Here is a 24,854-nt window from a genome sequence, read left to right as displayed (position 1 = left end):
CATTAGCTAGCACAGCATTTCCCAAACTTGGTCCTGGGGACCCCAAGGGGTGCACGTTTAGTTTTTTGCTCAATCACTACACAGCTGATTCAAATAATCAAAGCTTGATGATGTCCTTATTTGAATCAGCTGTGTAGTTCTAGGGCAAAAACCAAAACGTGCACCCCTTGGGGTCCCCAGGACCAAGTTTGGGAAATGCTGAGCTAGCCTATAAGCTAGCTTTCCCCTTTGTCGCATGCCATGTTAAGCAGTATGGATATATACAGAGAAACGCCAAGCCAGCTAAAGCTAGAGACATAGAGCGCAGTGCAGTCAATTTTGATCGGGTCAGACGCCCAGGCCAAAAAATATTTGCTGAACTCATTGCACCAATGGCCCACCAGAGGGTAGGCAGAAACACTGAACACATAGGACAAGAAATACAGTGCAGTATTAAAACAAAAGTTGTTGGGGTCAATGTTGGGGTCAATTTGAAATGACTGCGTCATGTACTTTGAACATAAATATTCCCTATTGTGTAAATAGTACATTTAAAAATCCAAACTCCATGACTCCAATCTGTCTGACATTGTGATGAATTTGGCAGTCTGCCTAGCGCCTACGACAATATATAATCAATTAATCCATGATGATGTCATCACAGAGGGACAGTTTCAGGTTCCACCCACCTCTTTGACCTCCAGTAGTCGGCCAGGATACTGGTTCTTGGCCCGTCGGGCAGCGGCTGGGGACTTGTGGTGGGTGATGGTCACGATGTTGCTCGGTGTGCCCGCACACACCAAGTGCCTCTGGATACCAGGCGAGGAGGAGGCTGGCGGGAGGTGGGGGAGGAGGGAGACGCTATGGGACCGACCAGAAGACGACGAGCCCTGAGAGAAAAAGACAAAAAAAGATTGAGGAGGGATATATGAACTGCCACACCATTCAACTACTTCCTACTTCTACCATTCACCTGTCTCCTATGAACTGTGAGTCTGGTTTGTGAGTCAAACCAGAAAGGGGTTTAGCCTTCTTGAATAAGCTTGGGTACTGTATGAAAGACATGTTGAAACCAGTCCCTGACGAAGGGCAGCAAACTGAAGACAGCACCTTGTGGTTTCCTTAAAAGGTCCACATTTCAGTCGTATGAGGAGAACCGTGACTAACCCTTAACAAGAGACCCAGGCTATCACAAACCCCAAACAAACCAGAGCAAAAGCTACCAACTCTCCAGTGAACTCAACTCCTAAATTAGCTTCAGGCTACTTCCCTCCTGACAAGAGCAAATAAGGTACGTAGTGGTGAACGACCAGTTAAAAGAGATTTAAAAAGCTATCAACAGAACTTAAAAAGTTTGCCTTCCGTCTTCTTTATAGCTCTACACCACCACCAAAATTAAATCTGGTTCTCTCCTTCCTTCTTTCCCTCTCTGTCTCCTTCCCTCCGCCATGTCTGTCTGTCTGTCTACCATGTCTCTCAGTCGGAACCCGTCCTCACCCTCCATCAATTTACAGCAGTTCCAGAGAGACAGCGTCCCTCCACCCTGGATACCACAGAGGTCTGGGCACAGCACAGCACAGTACAGTCGAGAGAGAGAGCAGAGTCAAGATAGATAAATAGATCAAATAAACTACTCTCTCCCTGAGCACTACTCACCGGAGGAGAAACAACTCGGCTTCTATTTTGGAAGCGGCAACTCTCGCTCCCAGGACCTCAGAGCCATAATAGTCACAAACGGAAAAAGGCACATTGTGACACTGCAGGAAAGTACAAGATACTTTTTTCCAATGGCCGCAAGTATGTATGTGTATCATTCAAATTCACACCCTAACAACGTTTCAAATCGCGAGACAGCAGCTTTCTGTGAGAACAGGGCCATGAAGCTACAGCAGTGAGTAAATCAGAATGGGGGAACACTCAACATTTAGATGTGTTCAACAGCAGCTCAGGTCTTTCCTCTCTAAAACTGGCACAGAGCTGCAGGCATTTCAGTAAACTGCAATGGTGAGAAGACGGCAGAGAGAGGGAGTGAAGGAAGGATAATGAGAACGAGCACTGAACCCAGAGAAAGAGAGAGTGATCGAGAGAACCATCTGTATCACTGAAGCTGGGAGAGGAAAAGTTACTGTCATGCATGGCTAACGTTAGCTAGCAGATGTTGACCGGCTAATGTGATGCTCCATTCGCCATTATAGGGTAGGTACTGTTTGTGGAGTAGCACAGATAATTTGACCAACCTTAACTTGCCATACTATCTTTGTTCTTGATTCGGCCAAACATGCATCTTCTAAAATTTCCGTGTCCAGTTGCAGGTGGTTAATTTGAATTTAGAAAATGCTCCGTTATTAAAATAAAAAATAATTTTCTCCATGAAGTAATCCAACAATGTATACAAATCTTTTCTCATTGATTGAGACAGGTGGGTTCACCCCAAAGTGCTGCATGTCACTTACCTGTCTCGATAAATGAGAGAAGATTTGAAATAGACAAGATGGCGGCATACACATAAATGGAGCATTTTCTAAATTCAAACAAAGCACCTACAAATGGATACTGACATTTTTGAAGATACATGTTTGCCTGAATCGAGAACTAATTTAGTATCGCCAATTTAAGGTTGGTCGAAAAACATGACCTATCCTGTAACGGCTAATGGAGCAACACATTAGCCCGTTACAATCTGCTAGCAAGGCTAATTTATGAATGCTGCAAAGATTATTCAAGCTTGTGAACTATGCTACTTGTTCTTCCTTTCAGTGGATACAGAAACAACTTTTCTCATGAGGGTACAAAAAATAGTGTACTAATGAAACTCTGCAATTTCTGCATTCTATTAGGTCCCCAATTTGGGAAGGGTAAAGATTTACCACCCCTTGGTTCATGCCTTTCCCTATTAGGAAACACATGAGTGAATAAATCTACATACACTGTATACATAATGCAGTCACTCTCCACTTACTGCAACCTCAGCAATATTTCAACAAGCTCCCTTCCCCCCCTCCCAACCGGCATGTCTTCCCCTCACAGGTGTGCCCCTACTGCTTGGGCTGACTTGGCCCTCCATAATAGAACGTGGGTGGTGGGCGCCACATAGGTCAGGAGACGGTATCAAAAAGACAGAAATAATCTACTCAAATGTATCTACAATGGGGCTCAGCTGGGCCCTTTAAGAGGCACCTGAAAGAGAGACTGACGCCGAATACCCGCCTGAGCAAACTACTCCTGCATCAAAAGCAAATTATATGCTAAGGGTTCTGCAGGGAATTAGTTCCACAAAGAGCCGGGATGAGAGGAATTTCAAACATCCATGAGAGTTATTTTATAACACAGTAACATCCTCTCTTCCACTACAGGGTGGTAGAAAATGTAACTTAAGGCAAAATAAGCATGCTTTTCTTCCTTACATGAACCAACTACTGTACAAAGAAAGTCATTGTAAATACATCAGAGAAAGGGTTGCCATTTGTAACTGGTGACCGACACGTTGAAAGAAATTGTATAAAATGCTTGACAGCTTTTTGAATACAAAGTTTAAATCTCCACCGAAAGCGTAAATTAGCAGCTAAACTGAGGAAAGCTCAGTTTACTTATCAGTTGTAAACCCAGCATTGGCGATAATAAATACTATAGAACAGAAATGCCCTCATTCCCCAAATGTATTTCGGTGCTCAGGCTTACACGGATTCATTCTAGATCGTGTTTGCTAAGCCAGGAATACATCTTAGCCTTCGGAGGAGATGCGATTCTGATCTCTGAGGCAGAATGGGAAGCTTAGACACGATTAGACTACTACGGTTGTCTGTCACGGTACAGGAACCCAAAAAAGCCCACCCGCTTTTGACAAGAGGAAAAAACCCTCTTCTTACTGATCCAAGTTAAGGAGTATAATTGGACTTCTCTGTCTATTCAACTGTGCAGCACTTTTTGAAAAAGTGAATAGCTATACGGTGTATGTGGCATGTGAGAGTTTGCAATGAAAGCTTTCAAGAACATACAGGCTTTTTCTACACTTTGAAATATATGGAGGAGTGCAGAAAGTGAGAACCAGGACACAGCGAGAGATGAAGACATGGACAACCCTATAAGTGTATTTATGTCTCAGTATATAGAGCTCTGAAAATTGAGTAGGCAGGTGTTTATGTTGGATCAGTTATTTGTACAGGGTGAGTTGTTGGTACAAGGTCAGTAGCTCAGGTGTGGACGGGTGCATCTTGACTCACCAGCCCCTCCTGGCTGCCTCCCGTCGTTCTCTTCACATTCAGGTGCTCATCCGATCCCTTAAACTTCCACACCTAAGGCAAAACACAAAATAACATAGAACTCAGTACAGGGTCGTGTTCAGTAGGTGGGGAAATGGAAAGATACTACCTGAACTTGTCCAATAAGAAAAGCCCATTTTTGTTTTCCATTACAAAACTATGTGCCCTACTGAACATGACCCAGATGCAAAACGGATTCCGTTTCTTCCGTCCACTGTTAAAATGAACTGGTTGGCTCACTCCTATACAGAAGGTTCTAAATCTCTACTGTTCCCTTCACAACCCAGTGACTTCCAAACCAGGCTGTCAAGGCCCACAGCAGAGATCCAGAGGATGGGGTAACTCCATAATGAGGCTGATACGCCACTGGCTCCTCTGTCACATGGAGACTGGCTTCAATGTACCCCGGACAGACACAGTGCATAGCCAACAGAGACCAACAATAAGGCTGTGCTGGAGCTCCAGAGATGATGAATGCATGGTCTGCTACCCTCTTATCTATTATACCAAGAAAGCAGGAGTCCATAACCAGCCATACTTCCCCAAATTCTATTCTATACACTCCCCAAATCAAGTCTACAGTGGCAATGGATTAACATAAACTCATTTACATAAGGAAACGTGTCTTTTTGACAGGAAACAGGAACAATATTTATGAGAGTTACTGTGCCACGAGGCAGGGGTGGAGGAAATGGGGGTGATGCATGATGGGAGAGAGCGAGGAGATGCAGACAGAGAGAGCATTGATTGTAGACTGCTGCGGTGCACTCACACAATCAGTCTGTAGACATGGGGAGATGGTGGGAGAGGGAGAGAGAAAGCGAAGGAGAGAGCGAATGAAAGGAAGAGAAAAACAGCAAAATATACATTTAGTATACTGAAGAATAGGCCATTTGCTGAAACATTTTCCTACAAAGACAACACAATATGCTGCAGTATAATAAAAAAACTAAACACTCAGGTGGCAGTCCTGATTCAACATGACCTTGACTTGAATCTGACTTTCACAGACCTTCCCACACAAAAACTTTTGAAATCAAAAAGAGTTTATAGGTTTGGAAGGGTTCCCCTTCAAAGCTATTGCCAGGTGGCACGTACCCAGGTTACCTCTCACTCTCAAACAGACAGAGAATCAGGGATGATACTCTACAAAGGGAATAGCTGACTCCTACTGTAGCAGCTGCAAAGCCCTATGGGAGGAGATAGCAGGAGAGTTAGAGGGGTAGAGGAGGGAGGAGCAGGTGTACGAGGGGTGCCAAGATAAGATCTACTAGAGAGGATCACTCTCCGAGGTGATGGTACGCAATCATGTATTTATTTATTTAACCTTTATTTAACTAGGCAAGTCAGTTAAGAACAAATTCTTATTTACAATGACAGCCTACCCCGGCCAAACCCAAACGACGCTGGGCCAACTGCGCGCCACCCTATGGGACTCCCAATTACGTCCGGATTGTGATAAAGCCTGGAATCGGACCAGGGTCTGTAGTGACGCCTCTAGTACTGAGATGCAGTGCCTTAGACCGCTGCGCCACTCGTGAGCCCAAATACTCATCTGTATTCACGCCTGAATTTAAAATGGATTACATAATGTAAAAGTGGAAGTATGTTTTTAGAAATGTTTACAAATTCATTAAAAATGAAAAGCTGAAATAGCTTGAGTCAATAAGTATTCAACCCCTTTGTTATGGCAAGCCTAAATAAGTTCAGGAGTAAAACTGTGCTTAACAAGTCACATAATAAGTTGCATGGACTCATTCTGTGTACAAGAATAGGGTTAAACATGATTTTTTAACGACTACCTCATCTCTGTACCCCACACATACAATTATCTGTAAGGTCCCTCAGTCAAGCAGTGATTTTCAAACACAGATTCAACCACAAAGACCAGGGAGGTTTTCCAATCCCCAGCAAAGAAGGGCAGCTATTGGTAGATGGGTAAAAATCTAATAAAAAGCAGACATTGAAAATCCTTTTGAGCATGGTGAAGTTATTAATTACACTTTGGATAGTGTATTAATACACCCAGTCACTCCAACGATACAGGCGTCCTTCCTAACTCCTGAGAGGCAGGTAGCCAAGCGGTTAAGAGCATTGGGCCAGTAACCGAAAGGTCGCTGGTTCGAATCCCCAAGCCGACTAGGTGAAAAATCTGTCTTGCCCTTGAGCAAGGCACTTAACCCTAAATGTAGCTCTGGATAAGAGCATCTATTAAATGACTAAAATGTAAAACTCAGTTGCCGGAGAGGAAGGAAACCACTCAGGGATTTCACCAATGGTGAATTTAAAACAGTTACAGAGTTTAATGGCTGTGATAGGATGGAACAACATTGTAGTTACTCCACAATAATAACCTAAATGACAGAGTGAAAAGAAGGAAGCCTGTACAGAATAACAAATATCCCAAAACATGTATCCTGATTGCAATAAGGCACTAAAGTAAAACTGCAAAGAAATTAACTTTATGTCCAGAATACAAAGCGTTATGTTTGGGGCAAATCCAATACAACACTGAGTACCACTGTTCATATTTTCAAGCATGGTGGTGGCTGCATCATGTTATGTGAATGCTTGTCATCGGCAAGGACTATGGAGTTTTTTAGGATAAAAAGAAACGGAACAGACCTAAGCACAGCCAAAATCCTAGAAGAAAACCTGGTTCAGTCTGCTTTCCAACAGACACTGGGAGACAAATTCACTTTTCAGCAGGACAATAATCTAAAACACAAGGCCAAATTACACTGGAGTAGCATACCAAGATGACATTGAATGTTCCTGAGTGGCCTAGTTACAGTTTTGTCTTAAGAATTGGCTTTAAAATCTATGGAAAGACTTGAAAATGGCTGTCTAGCAATGCTCAAAAACCAACTTGACATTGCTAAAATCCTTTTTTAAAGAATAATGTGCAAATATTGTACAATCCAGGTGTGAAAATCTCTTAGAGACCCAGAAAGACTCACAGCTGTAATTGCTGCCAAAGGTGATTCTATCAGGGGTGTGAATACTTATGTAAATGAGATATTTGATTTTCAATAAATTTGGTAACATTTCTAAAAACATGTTTCCACTTTGTCATTATGGGGTATTGTGTGTAGATGGGTGAGAGAAAAATAAATATTCAATCCATTTTGAAATTAGGCTGTGAAAAAACTAAATGTGTAATAAGTCAAGAGGTATGAATACTTTCTGAAGGCTATGAATGTTATCTATCTGTGCCTGCTGTGTGCATTGAGACTGCATGAAAGCTAAAGAATTCCAAAATCCAACCACTATCGGAAAGAGCATTTGCTGTTTCAGTGTGCCAACAATGCACCCAACAACAGCGGTTTGCGACAAAATCTCACAACCACAAAGCTACTTTCTCTCAAACTACAGCCTTTCTCTCGACCCCTACACTAATACCATAGTTGTCCATTCAAGCAATCTGTCCAAAGCCATATTAACAGCAATTTCATTTTCTCCAAGGTGCCTGAACCCAAGTAATTCAATAAATCTGAGCTGTGCTTACAGAAGTGGGATGCGATTTGTAAACTCAGTGGTATATTAATCTCTAAGGGAAAGTCAAGGCTTCCCTGTCACTGCACCGCTCCTCCTGAGGGACATATCCAGGAGCTAGAGCTTAGTAGTGACTGCAGTGTGTGTGTGTGTGTGTGTGTGTGTGTGTGTGTGTGTGTGTGTGTGTGTGTGTGTGTGTGTGTGTGTTGTACACACCTTGGCACTGCTGTCGGAATGGCGTCTGGCACACGCTTGGAGTTGGTTCATCCAGAACTGCTGCTCTTTGGCATCGGATGCTACGGAGACACAAAAGGAGCGAATCAGATGTTAATTTCCGATAACAATCATCGTCACAATGGGAGAAATAGGAAATCATCATCATACGAGTTAACGGTCAGTTCAATAGGTAGGTAGTCATCACAAAATGTATGTCATTCTGTATTGCATATCACTTTTCAGATTGACATCCAATTTTTGTCTGACACATTATCAGCCAATGTACTGTGTATTCTGATACAGGGTCAGGGTCTGATAGTTGTAGTGCATCAGAACTCAGTACTGTAGTGCATCAGTACTAGTTTGTTATGTTGATCCCAAACTCCCTGTGTAGGGGCTCGTAAACTACTGAACTTTACAATAGCATCTGTGTCCTTATTCTACAACACACTAAAACATTTTCTAAGACACACTTTCAGATTGATGGAAAGCTTGATTTTTCACCTAAACTCTCAATGATGGGGGCAACAGTGTGTGTGTGAGTAGCTAAAATGGCAGACATTTCACAGGCCCAGAGACGGCCTGCTATCCAAACACCAACCATGGAAAAAGTGACTCACTGGACCCCTTTTGTTTTACAAGACAGTAAACTGCTGTAAACTGCCCTCCGAGGCCAGACACACCAATAAGCCTGTTTCATTTCATTAACTGATTAATTGGCAGAGCCTGTCTACAAATGGTACAACCTCTTTCGTCTAGACTAGCTAGACCAATTGGCTGATCATTGTGACTGACTGGTAAAACTTTAGTTCAAGAGCAATTCAGCATCTCAACCTATTCAGTGAGATACATGTACCAAAGTCTCCAGTTGCTATGGTAACTATCCAAGGAGAAAATAAGAACATTTCATTAGCAACGGAACCGAATATAGCAGCATTGTCTGGACTCCTGGAGTCCCTATTAGTGATTAACTGAAACAATGGGCACGTTGATCATGAACGGTGGAGTGCTGAATGTTGAATCTATATTCATGCGAGTTTAGCTCGAGAATGAGTCATTTCTTGGAATGGTAATGGCCTCATTTGAGCACTGTGACATGAGTATCTGTCAATCACTTAAGGCATTTTTCAAGCACCTGAAATGTCGCCTGAGTGAAGAGACAGAAGGAGACTCATCCACACTGACAAATGTCAATGTGACACTTAAAACAGTACCTTCTCCAGTGAATAGCTCCTCTGCTCTCTCAAGAGAAGGCTGTGTTCATGTAGGCTATTCATAATGAAACACCTGTACCCAGCTGTCAGTCTGTTAAGACCATCAGCATATATTTTCCTTTCAAAACGTCTCAGTTTACAGTCTGCGACACATTTAGATCAGCAATTTTGGGTCTTGATTTATACAAGCTTTGCCGTGATTGTACATAATTAGCTAGCTGCAATGAACAGAGGTGGATCTGGCAGTGCTGAGCGGTTATGTGGATATGCAAATATGCACCTGTTTTGAATGATGAAAAGGACGCTTAGTCGCTAACATGAGCTACTTGCACACTAATCCTTACTTAGCGAAGACCAGGTCATTCTTGTGCTCCGTCTAAAAGGTAACACCAAAAGAAGGCCAAGGCTAATCAAAAATTCAAAGCTGGTGTTTTGTTCAAAAAGGTCCCTGGTTTGGAGTTGGAGGGGCGGCAGTTCCATTCAGTTGATGCATGAGCCACGCTTGTTTTGGCAAATGAGAACAAGCAGCACAACACAGTCCTACCCATTTACAATGAGCAACAACGGTCTCCCGTCCTAGTCAGCAATGCTCTACACATTCCATTTTAATTTCAATAAGGGGGTCAACATACGCTTCAATATAGACTCTAAAGAGAGAGCACTAATGTCTATCCATTGCCATTCAAGCATTTAACCATGGCCATGTAATTACACTGATGCTAATTACAGTGATCGAGTGGATGTTGTTGGCTAAAATAATAGTCTCATACTTTTGTGGGAGCTGGTGGGGGATCTGATTAAGGTGAGTGGAGATAATGACAGGGCAGCACGCTGAATATGTACTTCATAACTGTTGGAAGTTAAGTTATTAAACATGACTACTATGGGACAGTAGGAATTATTGCAGTTGCTGGAAAGAACATTGTAAAGCCTGGAGCTTATACTACGCAGTGCAAGCTTTTTGACCAATCAGATCAGCTCTGAAAAAGATCTGATGTGATTGGTCAAAAGACCAATTAGTGGAAAAAAAGATCAGAATTGGGCTGCCTGTGTAAACACAGCCTTTGTCACCAGATCTCAACCCAATTAAACACTTGTGGGAGATTCTAGCGTGGTACCTGAGACAGCGTTTTCCACCACCTTATACAAAACACCAAAAGAGTTCCAGACACTTAAAGAATCTATGCCAAGGCGAAATTAACTATTCTGTCTCGTGGTGGCCCGACGCCCTATTAAAGTCACACACATCGTTCAGCGTGCTGTGTTTTAGGGACCAACCACTATAGACGTGTGACTTGACATTTTCACTTGATTCTACATGTAAAATCGGTGTGTACTCAGTTCGCAAATTACGGCTGGCACTCTGTTCAGAGATGCTAAGTACTCTCTGCCAGCAAACGCTGTTGGCGTGTCTGAGCCCTAAGACACTTTGTGTTGCTCTTTCCTTTATTTTGCCAGCCATAGTATGTAGAAGTAATATGGATCCTTATTCTGGATGAGCTTGAATTTGTTCTAGGCAATATTAAATATTTTATAACATTGCATATAAGGCTCCATTGATAATCTCATTGATCTTAAAAAATATTTAGTCTTTGTCGGATTCTGCAGTGGGATTCTGCAGTCTATGGTGTTAGCACCATATCCTCTATAAAGCATTATACTACTTCAATAATTCACAATAATGTCTGATATGCAGTCAGGCATCTCAATTAGAACCCTTGAAAAGCCGTCAAAATAACTTGACTCTTCTAAACAGCCCTTGTGTCTTATTCATGGCATCATGTGATCAACAGCTTTAATTAGCCATTTGATCATTCAAACAGGATTTAATTAATGCTGTTTTCCCCTTTTTATTTCATACACTCTGGAGCAATGAGCATGGCTCCGGGCGAAGCTCGAAACATAATGCTCCCGCTCTTATTCGACTAAAACGATTTACCCTATGCTCCCTTGGTTGGATATCAGATGAAGACAAAGCCTGTGCTTTAGCGCCTGTATCAGATCTCACATAATTCCCTATGGCTTGAATACAACATTCTCAAAATGTTTATTATGAGTTGAGATCAAATGTTCGACCAAGGACACTTGAAGGGAGATTATTGGCTTACAGAAATATGCACCTTCTCAGTGACTTGACATTTGACAGTTTGTGAAGGGGGATTCAAGGACATCCACATCATGGAAAGAAAGGACACATTCACAGTTGGGCTGTACAAATCACCCATAAGGTGATACTACAGAGGTCTGTTGTTGCAGATTCGCCAAAGGTCGAACAGGAAACGTGTTCCTGGTTGAACCTTGAATTTCTCCCTTCCCAGTAGAGGCCCAGGGTTTCCATGACAACCGTGTGAGATTTAAGGTGCACCTACAAATCTTAGTCAACAACTCATGAAAGGTCGCTACACTAAAGGGTATTGTTCCGTCATTTGACTTAATTCTGGCAAACTGGAGCTTTATTCAAATGTCACCATCCCAATCAGAGGAACGACTTGTATGCCACTAAGTATAGTGTTTAGCCCTTTCAACAACACAACATACACCCAACTAGCTTCTTTGATAAGGATTGTCATTTAACCTTTTCTCATCTTTATTTACGCTATATCTAGTTCCATCTCTACATTGTAGTCAGTGGATCCCTACTCCTACATTGATTTGCTACAATTACTTATTCTCTGTGGGACTATAGCTTGCTCTGAGCTCAATAGATGGATCACTGAGTCATCCACAGATACAGGGCAAGTTATTCTGATACCTCCCTTGGGGAATGTACAGGGACATTACACAGTCTAAAGCAGAGCGACAGGGAGTCTCCCGCTGCATCAGTGGATACAGGCTACGGACTAGGGCCGGGACGATACCAGAACCGCGATACTCATTAGTATTGTGGCAAGGAAACAAAACACAAAGCGGATTCAATTTCTTTAGGTAAACAGCCCTAATGTTTGAAACAAACATCATTATGTCGTCATCCAGAGTCACATTTGTTTATTTTCTAAGCTATAGCACACAATATTTTACATACAGCAGGTTTTTAAAGGACCAACGAGTTCGGTCTGCTTCGTCTTTTCATTTTTGCCATGGAAAAAATATTGTGGTACTGGTATCGTCCCAGTCCTACTTCTGACAGAGCGAGCCTATAGCATAGTGACCAGTTTAAACCCAATGGACCTATGACTCAACCATAGCTCAGAGGGAAGTGTCCCTTTTGACAGGATGTATCAACCAGACCAGTTACATCATTTAGCAGACGCTCTTATCCAGAGCAACTTACAAATTACCCTGTTCAAACTTTCAGCAATGCGACAAGGCAGCTTATCTAGAATACCCGTGAAGTAGCCCACTCATGCTAGCTCGAGAGAACTCATGTCAAGTGTGGGAAATAGAGTTGGCGAAATGAAAGTTAGTAATGTGACTCATGAAATATTCATGAAGCTAAGTTACAACATCACAGGTTCAATTTCATTATATGCTTTTCCAAAACAAAGACTGGGTTGTTGGGAATGTTTTTTCCCCAGTGCACAATTTAAGCTGCTCAAGTGGTATCACTATATGGCACAACTGCAAAACACCCATAAGGCAATGCAATCTCCCCAATGTCCCCATGCAATCTCCCTGAATGCTCAATCTCTGACTATGCAGCATGTAAAATAAATACTTATTATTATAACAGTTTAATTTGTTAAAGCTGAATGATTGCCAATAAGGTTCAGCGTACCTCTGAGCTTGTAAAGCTCGCCATTGAATGAGTTGACGATAAACATGTGTGGTGCCTCATCACTCTGGACAACCGATGCACCAATCAGAGGCAGGGAGCCCCTGGGCTTCTGGCTCTTGCCCTGTTCATTTACAAAGTACTGCAGCTGTCCCAGCTCTGGATCCAGCACAAAGTACCTGTAGGAGAGGGTGAGAGAAAGGGAGGGGTAGTAAAAGAGAACAAAATAGAAGGGAGGGAGAGAAACATTTATATTATCATTTATTTTCATGTCCTAATCATTTTTTATTTTTTTATTTTACCTTTATTTAACCAGGTAAGCCAGTTGAGAACAAGTTCTCATTTACAACTGCGACCTGGCCAAGATAAAGCAAAGCAGTGCGATAAAAACAACAACACAGAGTTACATATGGGGTAAACTAAACATAAAGTCAAAAATACAAACAGAAATTATATATACAATGTGTGCGAATGTAGTAAGTTATGGAGGTAAGGCAATAAATAGGCCATAGTGCAAAATAGTTACAATTTCGTATTAACACTGGAATGATAGATGTGTAAAAGATGATGTGCAAATAGAGATACTGGGGTGCAAATGAGCAAAATAAATAACAATATGGGGATGAGGTAGTTGGGTGGGCTAATTTCAGAATGGCTGTGAACAGGTGCAGTGATCGGTAAGCTGCTCTGACAACTGACGCTTAAAGTTAGTGAGGGAGATAAGAGTCTTCAGCTTCAGAGATTTTTGCAGTTCGTTCCAGTCATTGGCAGCAGAGAACTGGAAGGAATGGCGGCCAAAGGAGGTGTTGGCTTTGGGGATGACCAGTGAGATATACCTGCTGGAGCGCAGACTAAGGGTGGGTGTTGCTATGGTGACCAGTGAGCTAAGGTAAGACGGGGATTTGCCTAGCAGTGATTTATAGATGACCTGGAGCCAGTGGGTTTGGCGACGAATATATGTAGTGAGGGCTAGCCAACAAGAGCGTACAGGTCACAATGGTGGGTAGTATATGGGGCTTTGGTGACAAAACGGAGTGTTGTTGTATGGCGTTGAAGCTTGTTTGGAGGTTTGTTAACAGTGTCCAATCATTGTTTAATACTTCTATTGCTTTAGCAGTAATTGCAACTGCTAAGTAATGCAGTCACGATACAGCGAGAGAGAGCACACATACAGCATGGGAGGAAATCCACCACTAAAATTCCTCACCTTTCATGTAAAAAGCTTGCCAGATATTCACTGGAGCTCTTCATTATAGAAGCTTCAGCCACATTACTGAGCGTATTAAGAAGTGACATCAACACCTACCCACCGACTAAATCCCAAACTACCCAAGACGTCATTAGAGTGTATAAGGTACCTTGAGTGGAGCAGCTGGAGCCCACAGCTCGCGGAGTGAAAATTAAAACGGAATCAGACAGGTTTGTAACCTTTGTGATTAATGAATGGCTCCTACCTTAGGCCTAATTGAATTTCAGTCTGAGAGCCTGCAACATGACACACACAGAGCAAGTAAAGGATATACACACACCAGTCCTGGCTATGGGACAGTACCAGTCTGTCACCTATTGGACTGACTTGTCACAACAAAGCATTCATGACATAGATAGTGTTACGCTGTTCGGTTGGCTTTTCATTGTACAGCCATCTAAACCCGGAAGTGTTGTTAACCGGAAATTATCTTGCTGCCGATCAATCGTCGTTTTCCATGCACTATTAGAGAAGCAGCTCTATTGACCAGGCTTTGGAACAAGCCGTGTGAGCACTTCCTTACAGGTCAATAACACCCACAGACAAAAACAACACAATCCTCCACACTGCTACAACCGGAACCACACTGCTACAACCGGAACCGAGAGCATCATCATCATCATCATAGACCGTTTTCACATTGACAATAGCAAAGGCACATTTTCGAGAGGTTCTCGAGAGGTATCGATTCTCGAGAGACAATACGTCTTGAGCACTACCTTCGGAGATCGCGCACGGCACTGGCCCGACAATTGCCCCCCTTTTGAGCAGAGCAATGTAAACAGAATTGTCTCGTTGAGCTCAACACTACTACAGTAGAAATGGTAATAGCAGAGCAATGTTTTTGAAACAGCTGAAATGTATAGACATTTTCCTTATATTTGAGGCCTGCTTTATTGAGTTTTACCTGAAATTGCAGCCTGTTACATTCTGAAATTGTCGCAGTAGCTGCTGGATGCACTGAGCCACGTAAAACTATGGAAGCCCATTCCGCCACCATTTTTTAAAATGTTGACACTATTTCAAAATGTTTAGATATGTGAGTGAAATGTTTTTGATAGTAGATCATACAAATATATGTGTTTTCATTTGTAACATTGTGTGATGATTTCTGAGGTGGCACCACAGGTCCCAGAGTGGTGGGGGGGAGATAGTTTTGCTGGGGCCCAGAGTTTTTCCTGATCTGGTAGGCTAACTTAACCAGGTAAAACTCCAAACCCTAGTTGTATGGTAGGACATAGTAATAAATCAGCTGTAAAGAAATATATATATAAATCAGGTCATATGGTTAAAAACAAAATCCTGGAAAATATCCCTAGGGAGAATGAAAACAAAGTCCTGTCAAACAAATCATGAGGCGAATCAGTCAAAAAAGCAGCACTTTGTCCCTCTTTTTAACGTTTGCGTCAGTATTTTTTATTAAACCAAATCAAAAATGTTGCTGTGCTGATCTCTGCAACATGGATAGCTAGAAATCGGCACACAAAGCTAAAAATGAAGAAACATAACCTATGCATGATATACACAGTGTACAAAACATTACCAACACCTTCCTAATATTGAGTTGCGCGGCTTCATTCTTCATACATTTTGATAAAATAGATAAATAATACCATCTTACCACCATCTTTATAGATCTCTAAACATGATACCTTAGGAGACACTGTGTAAAGCACTAACTGCAAGCTCAAGTCATGTTAAATAAACTGAAAGTCTAGACAAAGCACACTGATTGGACCGAGTGTTCTCTCTACTACACCGGCTCTGACGCTCGTCAGATGTGGCAGGGCTTGCAAACTATTACGGATTACAAAGGGAAACCCAGCCGCGAGCTGTCCAGTTACGCGAGCCTACCAGATGAACTAAATACCTCCTATACTCGCGTCGGGGAAAGCAACACTGAACCATGCATGAGAGCACAAGCTGTTCCAGACGACTGTGTGATCACGCTCTCCGTAGCCAATGTGAGTAAGACCTTTAAACAGGTTAACATTCACAAGGCCACAGAGCCAGACGGATTACCAGGAAATGTACTCAGAGCATGCGCTGACCAGCTGGCAAGTGTCTTCACTGACATTTTTTACCTCTCCCTGACCCAGTCTGTAATACATACATGTTTCAAGCAGACCATCATAGTCCCTGTGCCCAAGAATGCCAAAGTAACCTGTCTAAATGACTATTGCCCCATAGCACTCACATCTGTGAAATACTTTGAAAGGCTGATCATGGCACACATCAACACCATCATCCCAGACAACCTGGACCCACTCCAATTCACATACCGCCCCAACAAAATCCACAGATGACGCAATCTCTACTGCACTCCACACTGCCCTTTCCAACTGGACAAAAGGACACATATGTAAGAATGCTGTTCATGGACTACAGCTCAGCACTAAACTAAGGACACAGGGATTAAACATCGCCCTCTGCAACTGGATGCTGGACTTCCTGGCAGGCCACCTCCAGGTGCCAGCAGCATACCACCCTGCATTCCACAGCTGGCTTGCCTCTGAAGCTAAGCAGGGTTGGTCCTGGTCAGTCCCTGGATGGGAGACCAGATGCTGCTGGAAGTGGTGTTGAAGGGCCAGTAGAAGGCACTCTTTCCTCCGGTCTAAAAAACATATCCCAATTCCCAATGGTGCCATCTTTCGGATGGGACATTAAACGGGTGTCCTGACTTTCTGTGGACACTGAAGATCCCATGGCACTTATCATAAGAGTAGGCGTGTTAACCCAGAGTCCTGGTTAAATTTCCAATTTGGCCCTCACACCATCATGGCCACCTAATCATCCCCAGCTTCCAATTGGCTCATTCATCTCCTCTCTCCTGTAACTATTCCCCAGGTCGTTGCTGTAAATGAGTTCCCAGTCAACTTACTGGGTTAAATAAAATAATGATGGTGGGCACCAACATCTGCCACGGGGCCCCACAGGGGTGCGTGATTATGCTGCGTTCAAAACAACTCGAAAGTCAAATCATGACGTCAGTGATCTTCAGGTTGGAAAGTCGGAGCTCTACAAAGAGGCCTGAGCTCCCGAGTTGGATGACCGTTCAAATCAATTTGTCCCCAGTCGGAGCTAGTTTTTTTCCCCCCAGAGTTCCCAGTTGTTTTGAATGCACTGAAGTCGCAGATTTCCGAGATCCCAGTTGTTTTGAACACGGCATAAGTCCCCTCCTGTACTCCCTGTTCACCCACGACTCGACATGGCTGTAGTGGAGCAGGTCGAGAGCTTAAAGTTCCTCGGTGTCCACATCACTAAGGACCTATTGTTATCAAGACAGTCGTGAAGAGGGCACGACAACACCCCTTCCCCCTCAGGAGGCTGAAAAGATTTGGCATGGGCCCTCAGATCCTCAGAAAGTTCTACAGCTGCACCATTGAGAGCATCTTGACTGGCTGCATCACCGTTTGGTATGGCAACTGCTTGGCATCCGACCGCAAAGCGCTACAGAGGGTAGTGCGTATGGCCCAGTACATCAATGGGCCGAGCTCTCTGCCATCCAGGACCTTTATACCAGGTGGTGTCAGAGGAAGGCCCTAAAAATTGTCAAAAGACTCCAGCCACCCAAGTCACAGACTGATCGCTCTGCCGCTACACGGCAAGCGTTACCGGAGCGTCAAGTCTGGGACCAAAAGGCTCCTGAAAAGCTTCTACCCCCAAGCCATAAGATTGCTGAACAGTAGGGGTAGACGATATGAACAAAAATTCATTTCACAATATTTTCCACTGTCCGGACGATAAAGATATATAATGTCACGATATACAGTGGCTTGCGAAAGTATTCACTCCCCTTGGCATTTTTCCTATTTTACAAACAAGAAATAAGACAAAAAAACTGAAAACTTGAGCGTGCGATTTTGGTCCACTCCTCCATACAGACCTTCTCCAGATCCTTCAGGTTTCGGGGCTGTCGCTGGGCAATACAGACTTTCAGCTCCCTCCAAAGATTTTCTATTGGGTTCAGGTCTGGAGACTGGCTAGGCCACTCCAGGACCTTGAGATGCTTCTTACGGAGCCACTCCTTAGTTGCCCTGGCTGTGTGTTTCGGGTCATTGTCATGCTAGAAGACCCAGCCACGACCCATCTTCAATGCTCTTACTGAGGGAAGGAGGTTGTTGGCCAAGATCTCGCGATACATGGCCCCATCCATCCTCCCCTCAATACGGTGCAGTCGTCCTGTCCCCTTTGCAGAAAAGCATCCCCAAAGAATGATGTTTCCACCTCCATGCTTCACGGTTGGGATGGTGTTCTTGGGGTTGTACTCATCCTTCTTCTTCCTCCAAACACGGCGAGTGGAGTTTAGACCAAAAAGCTCTATTTTTGTCTCATCAGACCACATGACCTTCTCCCATTCCTCCTCTGGATCATCCAGATGGTAATTGGCAAACTTCAGACGGGCCTGGACATGCGCTGGCTTGAGCTGGGGGACCTTGCGTGCGCTGCAGGATTTTAATCCATGACGGCGTATTGTGTTACTAATGGTTTTCTTTGAGACTGTGGTGCAGCTCTCTTCAGGTCATTGACCAGGTCCTGCCGTGTAGTTCTGGGCTGATCCCTCACCTTCCTCATTGATGCCCCACGAGGTGAGATCTTGCATGGAGCCCCAGACCGAGGGTGATTGACCGTCATCTTGAACTTCTTCCATTTTCTAATAATTGCACCAACAGTTGTTGCCTTCTCACCAAGCTGCTTGCCTATTGTCCTGTAGCCCATCCCAGCCTTGTGCAGGTCTACAATTTTATCCCTGATGTCCTTACACAGCTCTCTGGTCTTTGCCATTGTGGAGAGGTTGTAGTCTGTTTGATTGAGTGTGTGGACAGGTGTCTTTTATACAGGTAACGAGTTCAAACAGGTGCAGTTAATACAGATAATGAGTGGAGAACAGGAGGGCTTCTTAAAGAAAAACTAACAGGTCTGTGAGAGCCGGAATTCTTACTGGTTGGTAGGTGATCAAATACTTATGTCATGCAATAAAATGCAAATTAATTACTTACAAATCATACAATGTGATTTTCTGGATTTTTGTTTTAGATTATGATATAAATGACAGACCTCTACATGCTTTGTAAGTAGGAAAACCTGCAAAATCGGCAGTGTGTCAAATACTTGTTCTTCCCACTGTATACACTGAGATCATGTGACAGATGATGTGACACTTAGATTGCACACAGGTGGACTTTATTTAACTAATTATGTGACTTCTGAAGGTAATAGGTTGCACCAGATCTTATTTAGGGGCTTCATAGCAAAGGGGGTGAATACATATGCATGTGCCACCTTTCCGTTATTTATTTTCAATAATTTTTTGAAACAAGTAATTTTTTTCATTTCACTTCACCAATTTGGACTATTTTGTGTATGTCCATTACATGAAATCCAAATAAAAATCAATTTAAATTACAGGTTGTAATGCAACAAAATAGGAAAAACGCCAAGGGGGATGAATACTTTTGCAAGGTTAATAAATAACAAAATATTGCATTTAACTTTATAGAAACAGAAAGGGGGCATTGCACATTTGTTTGTATTTATTTATTTATTATTATCCTGTGGTAAACCTGTGCAAACATGAAACTTAAACAAAGGCATATGAGTTAAATAAATATGCAGTAAAATGTAATAAACAAATATTTAAAAGTACTTAGGATGTAAAGAAAAATGTAACAATTTATCAACTTTTTTTCTGCCAAATATAAGAAGTGCAGTCTTTTTTCAGCATAACACCAGTCATTATGAATTCAAGTTGTAAACCTTTTCAAACTAACTTCTTCAAGCATTAACCAGACAGTCTGTTTGTTTCTCAGTTCACCATGTAACAATTCACTGCCTCCCTCTTCACAAGTTCCGTGCCAGGAACACCAGCCTATTGAGAGTTTCTGGCTTCAAAGTTGCCCTGAGGCATGTGACCACATTACCCCCAGTGCTAAATGCTCTCTCAGAGGGCGAACTTGTGGCAGAGATGCATAAATATTTAATTGTCTGACAACTCACTTGTAGGAAGTTGGATGCGTGAACTCACCACCACTCCAAAGGATCAGCCTCACTGTCTGCTGCCATCATCCAACTGTAGCTGTCCAGCTCTTGCTCGATGACCTGTCTCTGGGTTCTTAAGACAGGTGCACTACTGGTTTTCTTAAAGAAGCTCCCAAGGCTCTTCTTGGACTTCTTTGCTGATTGTGGAGCAGTGGCAGCTTCTTTCTCCATCTCACTCTGGTCCTCTTCAAGAGAGACGTCTCCCACGGCTGTGTTCCCTACCAGGAGGGCTTCGGTCTCGGAGGCAGCTCTCACCTTCACCAGCTTCTCAGTGGTCATGTAGGTGGTCTTGAACCTTGGGTCCAGAAAGGTAGCCATGGTGAGCAGCTCATCTGTTTTAGGGTCGGTGTATTTGTCATTCAGGTAATTGAGGACCCTCATCTTAATCTCTCACTCTTTCCATCATCTGCAGTCGAGATCCCCACCTTGTCGGGGATTCCGTGATGAGCTTGTGGAGGGGCAGGCTCAGTTTATCCTGTGCACTTGTCAGGGCCTTCTACTTCTTCCAACTATAGGAAAATGTACTGACCAGTTTCTTGCACACTCCTTTGGCCCGGGAAACCCAAGGTTAATTTTGGACACTCCTCTCTGAAAAATAAAAAGGTGAAAAAGAATTACATATGAATCACAATTATTCAATAGAAATAACATTGCATCTGCTATAATTTCAACAATTTACAGCATGGACACTGGACATTATTACAAATGTAATCTATCTATAGGATTTACATACAACTGTTGTGATTAAGAGCGCTATGTTGCTTTAGAAAATGGGATCATTTATTGAGTAGGCTATTTATTATTGAAAGAGAGAGGATAGGTTCATATATTGAAACCATAGGCTAATGTATCAATTATAAATAAAAGCAATGTAATCCATGTAATGTTTGGATATTGCACACATTTACAAATATTATAAATTTGCATAGCTGTATATATATATATATATATTTGGCTTAACCCATAAGTAGGATAAGGCAGTGTAGTCAGCTAGACCTTTAAACAGAGGAGATAAGGAATACAATAGTTATCCTGCATTTTAAGTTGTTGTTTTTAAGTTACGTTATTTTTCTACCTAGCTCTGTGTGTTTTGGACGTTGAAACTTACCAATAGCAATGTGTAGCCTGTGTCTGAAACACCCTAGTCTTGTCCATTTGTTCAGCTCCAATGCTTTGACCATGTTCGATCCGCTGTCGGTAGTCATACTCTTTCAAGCCCCAGGATGAAAGTGCCTCCATCAGCCCAGCTGCAATTATTTCTCCGGTCATCTGGGAAATAAGAGATCTGAAGGCATTTGTTTTGCAACTTCCAGTTGTCGTCAATGTAATGAATCGTGAGGCTAATGTATGGCTCTGTGGTCCGGCTTGACCATGTCGGCAGTGGTAGAGAAGAATGCAGCGTTACGGATTTTGTTGGCAATTCTGTCCCGACATTCTGTGTAGAGTTCTGGCAGACATGTTTTGCTGAAGTATTTACGGCTCGGGATCTCGTATCTTGAGTCTAAAGTTCAAATCAACTTTCTGAAACCGTCTTTCTCCACAGTTTGAATTGGTTCCATGTCTTTCGCTATGCGATACGTAATTGCACTCATTATCTCATTCCACTTCTTGCTCTTCTTGTCAAAAGGAGTACCACTAACGAACGATGCCTTGAGTGATAGCTGAGTGCGGGTCTGGCTTGAAGATGTCTTGGGACTTGCTCCGCTGCTCCGGGTGTTTTGTTGCACGCATTCTGGTAGATTCTTCATATTTCGCTCACATGCAGGGTTTTCAGGTGGTGAAATAGAGTTCTGGTGTTTCCACCTTTGGCTAGCACAATGCGTCGACAACTTGCACTGTTTGTTGGTCGAGGTCGGATATCTTAAAGCCAAACCAGTTCCAAACGACAGAGGCGGCCCCCTTTTTTCGAACCAATTCTTCGTCGTCCTGAAAATCAACCTCAACAGCATTAATTTCCTTGTCTTCAGTCATCCTCAATGCTTGCTTACACTTTTGCGCTTGATTTTCAGACACTTCTGCTAATGAAAGGAGATTACTTGACTAAATGTTTGCTTACTCTGCAGTTGCGCATGCTTGTTTGTTGACTTTGATTGGCAGGCAGATTGTGTGTAACATCCATGCTTCTAGTTTTTGTCTTTGCTAAAAAAAGGCAATGTTTTTAGTAAAAGATAAACAATTTGAACTAGCCCACTAGGCTGTATCACTCGACTGAAATTTTGAACTAAACATTAATTAATTTATCATGAAATGCACGATATGGCACAACGTCATACCGGTATTCATGTTCATACCGGTATACCACCCACCCGTACTGAACAGTTAATCAAATTGTAACAGTTTTGACTTGACTTGAGGTTATGGTTGGTTAGGGGTGCCAGGTATGTCGTGCCTACCAGAGAAAAGTTTGATTTCTCCTTTTGTTTGTGAGTTGGTCTCATCTGTAAGTCAAGTCTACACCAATACAAAAGGACTTATGTAAAAGTCAGTGTTGTAAAATACGTTTCGCATAAATCCTTAAAACATTGAAAGAAATCACTCCAAAAACAACTGTGTTCTTTTGCGTTGGTTGTATTACCGAAATAAATGATCACACAAATAAACGTCGTAACACGGTCTCAAAATAATAACAACTTAGGTTCACTTGTGAATGTCCCGTACCTCGGGCATAAAAATTGTCCAGACAGATAAATGGTTGAGTGAAACGCAAGTGACCTCAGTCAAGCAATTGTCCTCAATAAACAGTGCGTAAAACAAGTACCGTACCGAACTCAGCACCATAAACACTCCCGGACACACAATACAATTTATTAGGATTCGCAATAGGCCTACTGTAACAACTTGGTGTAAAACCTACACAACACGGTGTAAATCACAAGGAAATCAAATTAAATTCCGTGTGGTAAAAGTTGTCATTCAGTCAGTCGGGTCCATCAGTAGGACTCCAGCTGAGAAACAACAGCAGAGAACACCGGAGACTTGGCTTGAATTGTTATTGGATCCGTTCTGGCATTTTCATTAGAAGGAACACGGCTACAATGCACTTTACACAACAAAACAAAATGGTATGGAACTGAGGGTTTAACTTCCTCGTTAGCACCACTGTCACCATCTTTGCGCAGCTGATGCTGGCTATTTAATGGGGAATTAAAAAGGGGAAGTGCAGCGTCGGGAGAAGAAGCACAGACGGTTCAGACAAATTCGGGGCCATCACACACCCCCTCCCCTGGAAAAAGCCGACCATTGCCCTGGAACACACAAAGATATTCCGGACTTTGCGGTGCTCACTCTCCTCAGCTGAGGGGTAACAGGCCTTAAAAGCGTGAGACTTCTGGGTCCTCAAAGATATTCAGGACCTTGCGGCACTCAATCTCCTCCAATTCCTCAGCCGTGGGGTAACAGGCCTTAAGGCGTGAGACATGGACAACGCGCATATCTTCACCTGTGTCCTCCTGCGTAGCTGATGCCGGCTATTTAATGGGGAATTAAAGGGGAAGCGCAGCGTTGGGAGGAGAAGCACCGAGACAGTTCAGACAAATTCGAAGCCATCACAAAATGGCTACCCAGACTATTTGCATTGGCCCCCTTTTTTGGGAGGTGAACATAAATTTTTTGCACTGGCTCTATGCACACTCAGTGGACTCCACCCATACACTCACACATACTACACTGACACGCCAACACACGCATATTGACGCCACACACACACACTTTCACATACGCTGCTGCTACTCTGTTTATTATCTATCCTGATTGCCTAGTCACTTTTACATGTACATATTACCTCAATTACCTCATACACCTGCACATTGACTCGGTACCGGTACTCCTTGTATATAGCCTTGTTATTTTTATTTTATTGTGTTACCATTTCCTTTTTTTTCTTATTTGCAAATTTGTTCTTACTTTTTAACTCTGCATTGTTGGGAAAGGACTCGTAAGTAAGCATTTCACGGTAAAGTCTACACCTGTTGTATTTGGCGCATGTGACAAATAAAATGTGATTCTCTATTTCGGAACACAGAGCTACTTAGCCACACACACACAGAACAGCACCCAGACACGGCTTTGCTCAATGGAACTCTGCATCCTGCACAGCGCACCATTCCAATTGGCACATCTGCAGAGATATGATTCATCACACACACACACACGGGAGACTTAAATAGAACCTCCCTACATAACCCAAATCCTCCATATACACTCAGATCATAACCAGCACAGCCATAGCATAGCTACTGAATTGTGTACAAGTGTCCAGAAGAACAGAAATCTTATTAATGAAGTGTGTCCTGTGAGAAGACACCAATTTTAGAGTAAAATCTCCTCTCTGCACTCCCTAATGCTCCTAATCTCAGCTCGTTACCTGTATAAAAGACACCTGGGAGCCAGAAATCTTTCTGATTGAGAGGGGGTCAAATACATATTTCCCTTATTAAAATGCAAATCAATTTATAACATTTTTGACATGCGTTTTTCTGGATTTTGTTGTTGTTATTCTGTCTCTCACCATTCAAATAAACCTACCATTAAAATTATAGACTGATCATTTCTTTGTCAGTGGGCAAACCTACAAAATCAGCAGGGGATCAAATACTTTTTTCCCTCACTGTGTATGTATATATATATATAATAAAATGGTACATTTCGTGCAATTCAACACATTTGGCCTTTTTAAAAATCTTTTTACACCT

The 24,854-nt window shown here is 42.7% G+C and overlaps 1 pseudogene across 1 annotated transcript in view; it reads right to left on the bottom strand.

The window, feature by feature from the left end:
- Positions 1-24,854, bottom strand: part of LOC311132505 (oxysterol-binding protein-related protein 10-like) — a 91,367-nt pseudogene that overhangs the window by 58,498 nt on the left and 8,015 nt on the right. The window contains exons 2-5 of the transcript XR_014615357.1: positions 12,879-13,054; positions 7,950-8,029; positions 4,200-4,271; positions 669-869 (exon numbers count right to left, since the gene is read on the bottom strand). The product of XR_014615357.1 is annotated as an oxysterol-binding protein-related protein 10-like (transcript). The remainder of the gene's footprint in view (positions 1-668; positions 870-4,199; positions 4,272-7,949; positions 8,030-12,878; positions 13,055-24,854) is intronic.

This window comes from Coregonus lavaretus (genome assembly GCF_964263955.1).
Source record: "Coregonus lavaretus genome assembly, chromosome: 7".
Taxonomy (NCBI): Eukaryota; Metazoa; Chordata; class Actinopteri; order Salmoniformes; family Salmonidae; genus Coregonus; species Coregonus lavaretus.
The sequence above is the reverse complement of the archived record's forward strand: the minus strand, read 5'-3'. Positions and strand labels throughout refer to the sequence as shown.